Here is a 15,121-nt window from a genome sequence, read left to right on the forward strand (position 1 = left end):
GCATGCAAGAGTGAGAGAGAGCGCTTGCGCAAGGCAATGGTGTGCTTTAGGACCATGCGAATGCCTCCGAGAAGTCGGGTAGGCTGTTTCAAGTGTTTATCCAACCTGATAAAAAGCGAATATAATAATAATAATTATGTCCCCCCCCACTTCTAAAACCAAAGTTTAGGCCCTGGCCCAACTAATTCATCTAGTGCTGGATTAGGTCGCTTTCTAGTGATAATGAAAGTACAAAAAAAGATAATTACAATTTTGTCTACAACTAAATTCAAGTCCAAATTCAAGTCTCCGATTTAAAGCACTTCAAACCCAAGAGCTGAGCCCAGAAACGAGCCCTCTCAGTCAGCTGGTGTTGGACCTAACCAACCAAGCTGACACCAGAACTGCTTCAAAAGAAAGAATTCAAATAAACAAAATCATTAACCAATTAAAGGACTCATATTTACAACAATATTTACAACGAAAAACTAAACAAAATCCCAAAGCCGACTAAATTACTATCTGGCCCCAACAGAGAATATGAATTGGCCGATTATCTCTACACTGTCAGAGATACGAAGCAGAGACAGATCCTTACCAAGTACAGGCTGAGTGACCACCAACTGGCAATAGAAACTGGCAGGCTGAAAAAAAAACTTGGCTACCCAAAGAGGAGGGTGTATGTGGTCACTACACGAGAGGGGAGGTAGAAACAGAGATGCACTTTCTCCTTTACTGTGAGAAATATTTGTCACCAAGACATGAATTATTCACAGAAACTACTACATTTATTCCATATTTTTATTTATTAAACCCAGAGAAAAAATGAAAAATACTCATGGGTCGAAGGAGCAACGGCTCCTCTTCCAACCAAATATGTATTTGCCTTGCCATAGGCTGAGGGACACTGAATAATAACATCGGCATAGTAAGCAGTAACATAATAATTATTAGTATTATTGTTATTACTATTAGTATTATTGTTATTACTATTAGTATTATTATTATTATTATTATGATTGTTGTGATCAATATTCCAAATAGCAGTGGTATGGGTAGTAGGGGTGATGGTAAAAATAGCAGTTGAATGATGATGATGATGGTAGTAGTAGTAATAATAGTGATGATGATGACTGTAGTTGTAGTACTGATGTAATGTTGAGGATAACAGTTAAGTTAGTTGTAGTTTCTTTTTTCATGTTTAGCCTTTTATATTTATTATATTTCTACTATTGACTGTTGCTGTTATTTGTATTATTTTTGTATTATAATTCTTCATTATTTTTTACAATGTATATTGTATACAGTTTTCCTTTGGCAATATTGACGCAATGTTTTTCATGCTAATAAAGCAGCTTGAATTTGAGAAGACGTGAGAGAGAGAAAGAGTGAAGACTTGATCTGTCTGCACTTCAGCCCAATCCTTATGTAATGGGGCTCTGTTGCTTGATTAACAGTATACTGTATCTGCCTCACTCACTGGGATTCATCTTGTGTCCTCTGTCTCACAAACACGCATTTCTGCCCTCAACAACGCTAACAAGAACGTGATGGTGCAGGTGGAGGCATTTCAAGCTGAGGAGTGAGGTTACCAATACAACTCGTTGATACATGTACAACATATTACAGAATGGGAGAGGGAGGGAGCATTATTTTGCACATTTCTGTCAAGTCAGTCACTGCCACAGGAATGTCTCAATCACATCCCAAGCCGAACAGCACAAGTAAGAGTCCATGAACAACTAGAAAAAAAACTAAGATGTGTATCTGTGAATCTGAGCCCACTGAAAGTGGTTAACATGGTGCCATTGCCCCCAGCAGAACTGAGTCAATATGGTAAAAATCCTGACACAAATGAGAGGGTCTTCACACTTGTATTTTTGCTAAAAGTCTCTTCGGGAACACATAATGCAATGTAAATTTATGAACTTGTCACGTCTTGACCGCTACCTACAGAGGTAGCACACGACACTCGTCCGACAATTGCTCACCTCTAAGCAGGGCAGTGTAAACAGAAATATCTTGTTGAGCCAGCACTCTTACAGCAAATATTTTTATAGCAATTTGCTTTTACTTCATATGATGCAGGGCTCGACATTAAAGCCCAGGGCAAGTAAAAATAATTGCCGGACAAGCAGATTATAGATTAAGGGATTAAGTTATTTAAAAGGACATGTAAAAAAACATTATGCAAAAATACCAATATCAGATAATTAGGTTACTCCGATCAGAATTGTATCAAAGGTCATCTACACTTGACATTACATGCAACTTCTGCTATCAGAATACGAAGAGCTCATTGACAAGACGGGTCAAGACGCACAAAAGCCGCTTTGTGGTGTGATTCTGTTCAGATCTGTTGTTTTTTGAAGATTCCTCCTCAGTCTGGACGCAATCCGGCTACCAAAATCGCATAGTGGGCAACGTCATCAGCATTCCTCCCACAAGTCTCCAGAAAACATGTATTTTGTGCCCTAGAGGCACCTTTTCATTATAACGTTGGAGGAAATACATTTCTAGAGTATGGGGAACGTGTTTGCCAGGCCTCATAAATGCTAGCCAGCTAGCTAATATTTCGAAATAAATTACGAGAGACTTATTTGCAATCCCTTTAGTGTTGCTTGCTAACTCGGTGGCTAGCTACAGAGGTTAGTTGGCTACTTAGCTACAGTAGTTAGCTACTGCCATCAGTTGTTATGGTATTATCATATGCTGCCTATTCCACAGTTTGTAGAATGCATACTGGCACTTGAATATAGATCGGGAATGGACACAACATGGACATGGTGGACACATTTAAATATAAATGTAGATTCATGACGTGTTCGGAAGTCCATGATCAGAACTCCATTATCACAATACAGAAATATATGAACTGTCAAGTCTAGACACCACCAAAGTGTCCTTCGGATACGATGTGTTATGCACTTACCTCCCAATCTCTGCAGAGTGCACTGGAGTATAATTGTAGGCCTGCATTGACAGGTCTCACAGCACATAGGAGTATAATTATTGATGGCTTTCATTGACAGGCACGAGCGGTCTTTCAATCATGCAAGACGCAAGATGCATTTTTGAGACCAAAGTGAACCTAGCTGCCTGTGCACATCTGTCGTTCTGCCCCTGAACAGGCAGTTAACCCACTGTTCCTAGGCCGTCATTGAAAGTAAGAATTTGTTCTTAACTGACTTGCCTAGTAATATAATTAAAAAATAAATCTCCCTGGCCAGAACACTGAATATTCAAGACTTAAATATAGATAAACATCTTCGTTAGCTACCTCGCACACGTTAGCCACTTGATCCCTGGTTCATTGAGTGAGGGAATTATTTAATAACAGACTTAAAAAGTAGTTGGTGGGAATTGTAATGTTGCAGGGTTTATCCAGGAGAGATAATGTTGCAACCATTATCCAGGAGAGCTACTGGGTGTGCAGGCTTCTTCCCCAGCCCTGCTCAAACACCCCAGAAATCAGCTGCTCAACAGGACCTTGATACGATGACTCTGGTGTGTTTGATTAAGGTTGAGTCAAGAGCCAGCACACACAGTAGGTCTCCAGATGGATGGTTGGCAGACCACATGTGTTTTATACAGTATCCTTCAGTGCAGTATTTTACTTTGTGGGGGGATATCAAAATCCCATACACGTGTTAAGTATATGTTATTGCGGGTGTTGTGAAATGCTTGTGTTTCCAGCTCCACGCAGTGCAGCAATATCTAACAATTTCACAGCAATACACTCAACACACACAAATCTAAGTAAAGGAATGAAATTAAGAATATATAAATATTTGGACGCGCAATGTCAGCGCGGCATAGACTAAGATGCAGTACAATAGAATACAGTATATACACATATGAGATGGGTAATGCAAAATATGTAAACATTATTAAAGTGACTAGTGTTGCGTTATTAAAGTGGCCAGTGATTTCAAGTCTATGTATATGGGGCCGCAGCCTCGAATGTGCTAGTGAATGCAATTTAACAGTCTGATGGCCTTGAGATAGAAGCTGTATTTCAGTCTCTCGGTGCCAGCTTTGATGCACCTGTACTGACCTCGCCTTCCCGAGGCAGTGGCTCGGGTGGTTGTTGTCCCTGATCCTTATGGCCTGTCACATCGGGCACTGTAGGTGTCCTGGAGGGCAGGTAGTTTGCACCCGATGATGCGTTGTGCAGACCGCACCACCCTCTGGAGAGCCCTGCGGTTGCGGGCGTGTAGTTGCTCTACCGGGAGGTGATACAGCCCGACAGGATGCTCTCAATTGTGTATCTGTAGAAGTTTATGAGGGTTTTAGGTGCCAAGCCAAATTTCTTCAGCCTCCACACTATCTGTGTGGGTGGACCATTTCAGTTTGTCAGTGATGTGTACACCGAAGTACTTGAAGCTTTCCACCATCTCCACTGCGGTCCAGTCGATGTGGATGAGGGGATGCTCCCTCTACTGTTTCCTTAAGTCAACAATCAGCTCCTTTGTTTTGTTGACGTAGAGTGAAGTAATTTTCCTGGCACCACACACCCAGGGCCCTCACCACGTCCCTGTAGGCTGTCTTGTCATTGTTGGTAATCAGGCCTACTACTGTTGTGTCGTCTGCAAACTTGATGATTGAGTTAGAGGCGTGCATGGCCACGCGGTCATTAGTGAACAGAGAGTATAGGAGGGGCTGAGCACACACCCTTGTGGGGCACCACTGTTGAGGATCAGCGAAGTGGAGGTGTTGTTTCCTACCTTCACCACCTGGGGGGCGGCCCGTCAGGACGTCCAGGACCCAGTTGCACAGGGCGGGGTTCAGACCCAGGGCCTCAAGCTTAATGATGAGCTACTATGGTGCTACTATGGAATACTATGTTGTTGAATACAGAGCTATAGTCAATGAACACCATTCTTACATAGGTATTCTTCTTGTAAAGATGGGATATGGCAGTGCTATTGTGATTGCATCGTCTGTGGCTCTATTGAGGTGGTAAGCAAATTTAAGTGGGTCTAGGGTGTCAGGTAAGGTAGAGGTGATATGAGCCTTGACTAGCCACTCAAAGTACTTCATGATGACAGAAGTGAGTGCTATGGGTGATAGTCATTTAGTTCAGTTACCTTTGCTTTCTTGGGTACAGGAACAATGGTGGCCTTCTTGAAGCATGTGGGGACAGCAGACTGGGAATATGTCCGTAAACACTCCAGCCAGCTGGTCTGTGCATGATCTGAGGATGCGGCTAGGGATGCCTTCTGGGTCGGCAGCAGTGAGTGTTATTAACACGCTTAAACGTCTTACTCGAGTCGGCCACCGAGAAGGAGAGCTCACAGTCCATGGTAGCGGGCCGCGTCGGGGGCACTGTGTTATCCTCAAAGCGGGCGAAGAAGGTGTTGGTGTCCGCGACGTGGATGGTTTTCCCCAAGTGCATTAGTCAAAGCCACAATGGCAGGAGATATAATACAGGGATCAGAGACCAGTGATAATAATTAAATGTATTTTGTGCAGTGGTTTCTCGCATCCAAAAGACAATTTTCAGTCACCTTTTTGGCCCACGGTGTACTGACCATTCATTTTAGGGGGATAATTGACTTGAGCTTTCAGACCAAAAAAATTTATAATCAGTCTTACTTGTCCAAAGGACAAAGTTAATGTCCAGCACTGTAATGACTTCAATGATATTGATCAAATTAAGCCTGGTTTGTTCTAAGGTAACTTTAATACTGTAGCCAGTGTAAGCCTAAGAGCTCTCCTTTCCAGCTATGGTTCAGCTGAACATTTATGTTTATGTGAGGATGCAGAAATTATTTTCTTTAGCTAGCTAACGTTACCTAGATGTGTAGCCTATATTATAGTATGAATGACACTGTATGCAAACAGTGTCATTCATATGGGGGGGTAAACCTTACTAGATCATTAAGCATAGAGTTAGTTAGCTAGCTAGCAGGATTTAGCTGTGTATTGTTTGCTAATTTAATGTGTAAAGATGAGAAAATATACCCTTTAATTGTCTGCACATGCTTGTGAATTGTTGCATTATTAACCATTGTAACATGTTTTAGAAGAAAAGTTGATAGGATTGTTAAATAGTTTGTTCTTACTGTGGCTTAGTGGCTACTGTGATATTTACAGTCAATTTGAGCTGTGGACCAAGAATGTGATGTTGCCAGCCACAACGAAAGGTAAGGCAAGGAGGTAATATGAATTGAAAAGTAGAAATCTGTTTCGCCACTCCGCTCCTCAGAGACTGTCCTTCATCTCAGAATAGGGCCTTAGCCTGGATTTAGCACAGACCTCTCCCAACAGATGGGACACAATTAGCCATCTGACTCCAGCCAGACGCGTGGAGCGTAGCGCCAGGATGCAAATGGAGGGAAGAGAGGAGAAAAGGAGGAGGAGGAGGAGAGGTACTGAGAAAGCCATCTTGGGAAAGGAGAAATTAATGAAGGGAACAGTGGAGGTGGTGGAGCAGTTTTGGAAAATGGGACAGGGAGAGAGAGAGAGAGGTAGAGAGAGGGAGGGGGAGAGACCGTGAGACACAGAGGGGGGAGAGATCGAGAGACACACAGAGAGAGAGGGGGGAGAGACCGAGAGACACAGAGAGAGAGGGAGATATGAAGAGAGGGAGAGGGGTGGTGAGAAAGAGAGAGTTGGGTAGAAAGTCTGTATTAAGAACAGGAGGAGGAGAGAAAGGGAGGAAGGTTCCCAGGAGATGTTAGACAAACACCTGAAGGGTGTGAATATAGAAGGATGTATGAAAGAGATGATGAAAGCCCTGGCATTGAATATTTCTCTATTTATTCATAAGATTATCCAACTGTAAAATCAACAGAGGCGTATTCATTCTGAAACCTAAATTGAATTGGTATTCTTTGTCATATGTCCTCCCACCAACGCATTGATTAAATAAGACTGGGTGTCAATCACTGCTCTATTTATACTGGAGAAATGTGTCTTTTTTAATTTATTTTTAATACTCCCACTGACATCACACCTCAGCTACTGTGTATGCAAAAATATCGACCAAAGTGCCATGCCCACCTTTGTGAACCTAAAATGATACAGACCTCCAGCATTCTTACCTTCCAGCCTTTTAATTTGTATTGGAAAATACTTGTCAACAGTTATGAAACCTAACTATCCAATGGATAGTATCCATATATTTATCTAAAGAAAGTAGGGGTTTGGGAACAAAGGGCAAAGTGGACACCTCCAACTCTTGTTTTGGTAAACTGATGAGGGATGGGGCTAAAGAAATGTTGAAACTGAAAATCTCCCCCGAAATGATGTATCTCTGCTATGTGTGGTTCTCTAAAACATCCGGTTTTGAAAACAATATCTTGTTTTGCTATCCTTGTCATTTCTGATTATGCTTACAAGTCAATGCCAACAGTGGTTCTTATTTACAGATTGGTATCCTTTACTGTTAAAACAGGCTTTCAAATATTCAGTATTATCTTATCAAAGCTCTTTGCCACCGACCCCATTCATATACGCTAACTGCCTTAAGCCGAGGGGACTTTTGTTAAGAGCCCCGACGCTCATTCTGCAAGTGAACACGCTTTGCTTGCCATACGGTATTGGAAGCATAAGGTCCTTATCTTTCATATCAGCAAGAAATCATTTTCAAAAAAATAAAAGGTTAAATTACTACACACCTTTATATGGTTAGTGTTCCCACACAGCCATATCTCCATGTTACAGCGCCTGTTTACGGAAGACAGAGGCGACCACCTGTGCTAATTAGTTATCTAGCATAATCCGAACACCTGTGTGTAACAGAAGAAGGTCGCCAGAAATGTGTGCTAACTGAAAAATACTGTTGCCTGCAACTGTGATAAAGCCGGATAAAAGTGTACAGTAAGTCTATATTTTGCATTTGTGAAATTATCAATTCAAATGTTATTTGTCACATGCTTAATAAACAACAGGTGTAGACTAACAGTGAAATGCAGAGAAACAAAATAGAAATAGAAACATTTTAAAAGGAAGAAATAAACAAAAAGTAAAAATAACTTGGCTATATACACGAGGTACCAGTACCAAGTCGATATGCAGAGGTACTAGGTAATTGACGTAAATATGTACACATACAGAAGTCGGAAGTTTACATATGCTTAGGTTGGAGTCATTAAAGCTCGTTTCTCAACCACTCCACAAATTTCTTGTTAATTAACAAACTATAGTTTTGGCAAGTCGGTTAGGACATCAACTTTGTGCATGACACAAGTCATTTTTCCAACAATTGTTAACAGACAGATGATTTCACTTATAATTCACTGTATTACAATTCCAGTGGGTCAAAAGTTTACATACACGAAGTTGACTGTGCCTTTAAACAGCTTGGAAAACACCAGAAAGTTATGTCATGACTTTGGAAGCTTCTGATAGGCTAATTGACATCATGAGTCAATTGTAGGTGTACCTGTGGATGTATTTCAAGGCCTACCTTCAAACTTAGTGCCTCTTTGCTTGACATCATGGTAAAATCAAAATAAATCAGCCAAGACCTCTTAAAAATAATTGTGGACCTTCTTGTCTGGTTCATCCTTGGGAGCAATTTCCAAATGCCTGAAGGTACCACGTTCATCTGTACAAAGAATAGTACGCAAGTATAAACACCATGGGAACACGCAGCCGTCATTCCACTCAGGAAGGAGATGCATTCTGTCTCTTACAGATTAAAGTGCTTTTGTGCGAACAACAGCAAAGGACCTTGTGAAGATGCTGGAGGAAACAGGTACAACAGTATCTGTATCCACAGTCAAAAGAGTCCTGTATCGACATAACCTGAAACGCTCCTCAGCAAGGAAGAAGCCACTGCTCCAAAACCGCAATAAAAAAAGCCTGACAACAGTTTGGAACTGCACATGGAGACAATGATCATACTTTTTGGAGAAATGTCCTCTGGTCTGGTGAAGCAAAATAGAACTGTTTGGCCATAATGACCATCATTATGTTTGGAGGATAAAGGGGAACGCTTGCAAGCCAAAGAACACCATTCCAACCGTGAAGCACGGGGGTGGCAGCATCATGTTGTGAGGGTGATTTGCTGCAGGAGGGACTGATGCACTTCACAAAAAGATGGCATCATGAGGTCGGGAAATTTTGTGGATATATTGAAGCAACATCTCAAGACATCAGTTAAGTTAAAGCTTGGTCGCAAATGGTTCATCCAAATGGAGAATGACCCCAAGCATACTTCCAAAGTTGTGGCAAAATGGCTTAAGGACAACAAAGTCAAGGAATTGGAGTGGCCATCACAAAGCCCTGACCTCAAACCTACAGACATTTTGTGGGCAGAACTGAAAAAGTGTGTGCGAGCAAGAAGGCCAACAAATCTGACTCAGTTACACCAGCTCTGTCAGGAGGAATGGGCCAAAACGTTTGACCCAAGTTAAACCATTTAAAGGCAATAGTACCAAATACACTCAATTAGTATGTCAACTTCTGAACCGCTGGGAATGTGATTAAAGAAATAAAAGCTGAAATAAATAATTCTCTCTACTATGAGTTTTGGTAAACTTAATGAGTTTTGGTAAACTTGCCAACATTCCTGAAGAGACATTATTGGGCTATTTGCCCCCCAAAAAACTAGATAGAATTATGAAACATTTACATGTTGAAAGGGTCAATATCATACATCCACCATCAATGCCTGAATTGCTGTCTACAGAATAAGCTCTTTATCTAGCCTGATTAATCAGGCTGTAATACACAATTAAGGCTGTCCAAATCACTAAGGACTTAAATTGGTCCACACACAAATGCACAGTCGTGAAGGTGCTACAGCACCTCTTCGGCCCTCAGGAGTTGGATAGGTTTGGCATGGGCCTTCAAATCCTCAAAAAGTTATACAGCTGCACCACTGAGAGCATCTTAACTGGATGCATCATTGCTTGGTATGGCAACAGCACTGACCTCGATCGCATGGTACTACAGAGGGTGGTGCAGACAGCCCAGTATATCACTGGGACGGAGCTCTCTGCCATCCAGCACCTGTATATCAGATGGTGTGAAAGGATGGCCTGGAAAATTGTTAATGACTCCAGCCACCCAAGCCGTTGCCTGTTCTTTCTGCTTCAACTCAGCAAGCAGTAACTGGTGCATCAAGTCTGACACCAACAGGCTCCGTAACAGCTTCTATCTCCAAGCCATAAGTCTGCAAAATAGCAGCCAAATGGCTACATGCACTGAGTTGTTCTTTGTATTTGTTTTTTACACTGTCTCTATACACTCAAGCACACTGACACTCCAACACACACACACACACACACACACACACACACACACACCACACACACACACACACAATTTTCTCACACATTTATACTGACTCTGCACACATACGCTGCTGTTACTCTATTTATCATACATCCTGATGCCTAGTGATCTTACCCCTATACATATCTACCTCTTTCACTACAGTATCCTGCACATTGTAAATATGGTATTGAAACTAACCCTGTACTGTATATAGCTTCTTACTTTCTCATCTTCTTATTTATTATTTTTATATCTTGTGTGTTCTTGTCCTACCTTATGTTATATTTAGTACTACAATGATATGAAGTACTGCATTGTTGGGTTTAGATCTTCCAAGGAAGGCATTTCACTGTACATGTGCACATGACATTAAAACTTGAATAAATTGGTATATACAGCCATATTCGGATTTCACTGTCATGGCATGCTTGGTTCAATAGCTATTGACGAGAGAAAGCTAAACATCTAATATAAAACAAATTTAACCTAGGTGCCAAAACGAACTACATACCTACAGGCTCTCTAAAATGTTGGGTAAACAAATATATTTTTCTGTAGATATTTTGTCTCAAATTTCGAGCAGCTGAAGGACATACCGCACAGACAACCAGTAGAGTAAGTTTACATTTAATTGTATTCAACATTCTCGCTTGTAAGGAACATTTACACGAATTTGCAGGCATTTGTTTCAGGCTGTAGATATATACCAATTAATTGTGTATTACAGCCTGATTAAATCAGACTAGGCCCTACTCTATATCCTAGGCCTACAAGCAATAGGCAAATCATGCGATGGACTTGAGACAATGCAAAACCTTCCTATTATGTCATGGTCTGTCTATCTTTCTCTGTTCTCTCTCCATATCAGGGAGCAGAGTGGGCTCTGAAGTCAAATAGAAGCAACTACAAAAAGACTGTAACACAGTTTTTACATAACACTATTAACAGGGTAGACATTTTGAAATACCAATTAGCTTTCTAAAAAAAACGTGATATATTGGAATTTTGACCTCCCCATCAATGCATTGCATGATACACTTATTTGTCAACCAAACTGAAGCTTGATGTGTAGGCTAAATTATTTTAAAATATAAAGGGGCAATCAATGTGTTATTGCAGCAATCGGTGTCATAACACATGTTTAACGTTTCCTGTAACATTATTATCAGAGAAAGGATAAAGCACCAAGCTAACGAGGGTAGCAAGCTGCAGACAGTGTATGTTACTGAACATTTGTAGCCTTATCCAATAAATAAGTTTATATTGTTTAGACAACTCAAACAATTAAGCCTACCATACAATATGCACGTCAACAATATCATCTCAATCTCACCTTATATATCCGCTGTGTGTCATCTATACTGAAAGTACAGCAGCAATCCACATTCGGCTTCAGTGTCTGTTTGATATGTTATGTCTGTACCTGGGCTGTCTCTGCCGCACGAGTATAGACTACACTGGATAGACAGCGATTTAAAAAATGCTGGCTTCGCCTTGATGTAGTTTGAGTGGGCTACTTCACCGAGTGGTTGTGTACAGTGTGCCTGTTCCTACCAACCAAACGAAGACCCTCCCTCCGCGCTCTCTTACCGTTGATATATCAGCCTCCGCACAGATGGATACGCCCTCTAATATGAATTCTCCTTTATTATGAAGATCGTTCTGTTTAACTGCTAGACATTGTGAAACAATTCAATTTGAGTTTAGCACTTCCGATGTGTAGAGAGAGCCACCTTGTGTGACACAATGTAGGTGATCCGTTGCGTAGTCAAGTAGGGGAAAGTTGGCTTTTTATTAATGGTCTTCACCTTTGTCCGTTTCATGTTTACACTGAATTTCTTTATTCACTGAATTTCTACGATCTGTCCATTACATCAGTGATCCTTACAAAAACACAGATGAATTTCAGTGATCTGATGGGATTTAATGTGATAACATGTGAACACAAGTGAAGCAACATGTGACATGTAAGCACATGAGTACATGATCTCACATTAAATGAATGTGAAATAAATGTGGCAACATGGGGATGCAAAATGTCAACATGTGAGAACATGAAACTACACATGACATGTGAAAACACGATCTCATGTGAAATAAATGTGACAACATGAGGAATGTGATACTGTACCATAACACTATACATGTGACAACATTTGAGCACATGTGAAAGCTGAGATGTCAAATGTAATTTAGAATAATTTACTTAAAAAGGTATGACAGACATTAATTAAAATGTAAAGTTATGGTCCCCTCCAGGTTTTGTCTAGTTACATTATTGTTCCAGGGATGTCCCAGGGACTTTTTTAGGACATTCTCAGAACACTGTATGATGGTAAATCTACAAGTAGTTTCCGTATTTTTACAGCTAAATGAAGGTGTTAATGTTAGTATGCTGATTACTTGGGAGTCAACCTCACTATTAGTTGCTAGCTACCTGAAGTTCATGCTGCGCCTCCAGGTCTATGGACATAATGGAGATTGTCTAGACATTTATTACCAAGAATACATTTCTGCGCTTTGCCTAAAGTTGCAGTAAAAATAAAGTAAATACACTACATATACAAAATGATGTGAACACCTCTTAAAATTAGAGGATTTGTCTATTTCAGCTACACCTGTTGCTGACAGGTGTATAAAATCAAGCACACAGCCATAGAATCTCCATAGACAAACATTGTCAGTAGAATGGCCTTACTGAAGAGCCTTTCCAACAAGTCAGTTCGGCAAATTTCTGCCCTGTTAGAGCTGTCCCGCTCAACTGTAACTGCTGTTATTGTGAAGTGGAAACGTCTAGGAACAACAATGGCTCGAACGCGAACCGGTAGTCCACAGAAGCTCACACAATGGGACTGCCAAGTGCTGAAGCGCATAGTGAGGGAAAACGTCTGTCCTCAGTTGCACCACTCAATACCGAGTTCCAAACTGCCTCTGGAAGCATCTCCGAAATGAGTCTGGAAGCAACATCAGCACAAGAATGGTTTGTCAGCAGCTTCATGAAATGGGTTTCCATGGCCGAGCAGCCGCACACACCATGCGCAATGCCAAGCGTCGGCTGGAATGGTGTACAGCTCACCGCCATTGGACTCTGGATCAGTGGAAACGTGTTCTTTGGAGTGATGAATCATGCTTCACCATCTGACAGTTTGACGGATGAATCTGAGTTTCGCAGATGCCAGGAGAACACTACCTGCCCCAATGCATAGTGCCAACGGTAAAGTTTGGTGGAGGAGGAATAATTGTCTCTGGCAAATTTTCAGGGTTCTGGCTCGGCCCTTTAGTTCCAGTGAAGGGAAATCTTAACGCTACAGCATACAATGACATTCTAGACGATTCTCTGCTTCCAACTTTTTTGCAACACTTTGGGGAAGGCCTTTTCCTGTTTCAGCATGACAATGCCCCTGTGCACAAAGCGAGGTCCATACAGAAGTGGCTTGTTGAGATAGGTGTGGAAGAACTTGACTGGCCTGCACAGAGCCCTGTGCAGCCAGGCCTAATCGCCCATTGGTGCCCGACCTCACCAATTATCTTTAGGCTGAATGGAAGAATGTCCCCACAGCAATGTTCCAATATCTAGTGGAAAGCCGTCCCAGACGAGTGGAGGCTGTTATAGCCAGTCTGGTTTCCTGCCCTTAGGCGACGTTGTTGCCGGTGATGTCTGGTGAGGACCTGCCTTACAACAGGCCTACAAGCCCTCAGTCCAGCCTCTCTCAGCCTATTGCGGACAGTCTGAGCACTGATGGAGGGATTATTCATTCCTGGTGTAACTCTGGCAGTTTTTCTTGCCATCCTGTACCTGTCCCGAAGGTGTGATGTTCGGATGTACAGATCATGTGCAGGTTTTGTTACAAGTTGTCTGCCACTACGAGGACGATCAGCTGTCTGTCCTGTCTCCCTGTAGCGCTGTCTTAGGCGTCTCACAGTACGGACATTGCAATTTATTGCCCTGGCCACGTCTGCAGTCCTCATGCCTTCTTGCAGCATTCCTAAGGCACTTTCACTTAGATGAGCAGGGACCGTCGGCATCTTTCTTTTAGTGTTTTTCAGAGTCAGTAGAAAGGCCTCTTTAGTGTCCTAAGTTTTCATAACTGTGACCTAAATTGCATACTGTAAGCTGTTAGTGTCTTAACGACCGTTCCACAGGTGCATGTTCATAAATTTTTTATGGTTCATTGAACAAACATGGGAAACAGTGTTTAAACCCTTTACAATGAAGATCTGTGAAGTTATTTGGATTTTTACAAATTATCTTTGAAAGACAGGGTCCTGAAAAAGGGAAGTTTCTATTTTTTGGTGAGTTTAGTTACTAGTGGAAAATGCCTGAGTGGAAAATCATCCCTGAGCTCCAACTTCTCCCACATGCAGACCTCGGACATCCCCTACTAATGAAATAACCGTAATAAATGCATTTGCCGTTATTTGCAGTTAAATGTAACAACAAAACATTTTTTCTTAACAGCAATCTATTAATATGGTTTTGAAACTCTGTTTACAAGCATGATAGCCATAGTTTATGGTGGATGCAGCTTGTTGGCAATTAGCCAAATAATGTTTCAAAGGTTGATGTTTCAAAGCACATAAATGCATCTAACTGATAGTTATGACTTCACAAATGGTAAATTCCCACCTCCCACCTGGTTATGAACGTAGCATTATATTCAATATATTTGGTAGAAAATTGTACAATAATACTAGATTATACACATGTATCTTAAAAGGTTCCAACTAGTACCATGTGAGTTGCTATCTGTACCTCTGAAGGTACCGTATGTGTACCTTTTACCTTTTTGTACACCTGGGAACAACACTGTACCATAACCGTACTGATGTAGTTACTAAAGTTTAATCAATAAGGCTGGTCTGAATGGATCATCACTTTTCATGAATCTAGTCAACTCAATTCACATCA

The 15,121-nt window shown here is 41.3% G+C and overlaps 1 protein-coding gene across 1 annotated transcript in view; it reads right to left on the reverse strand.

Annotated features, from left to right (window-relative positions):
• The window catches only part of LOC109875886 (E3 ubiquitin-protein ligase RNF152-like), a 116,497-nt gene extending 104,724 nt beyond the window's left edge, over positions 1–11,773 (reverse strand). Inside the window, exon 1 of the mRNA XM_020468326.2 lies at positions 11,546–11,773. The gene's annotated coding sequence lies outside the window, so the exon portion shown is untranslated. The remainder of the gene's footprint in view (positions 1–11,545) is intronic.
• Positions 11,774–15,121: the final 3,348 nt, after the last annotated feature.

This window comes from Oncorhynchus kisutch, linkage group LG11 (assembly GCF_002021735.2).
Source record: "Oncorhynchus kisutch isolate 150728-3 linkage group LG11, Okis_V2, whole genome shotgun sequence".
Classification (NCBI taxonomy): Eukaryota; Metazoa; Chordata; class Actinopteri; order Salmoniformes; family Salmonidae; genus Oncorhynchus; species Oncorhynchus kisutch.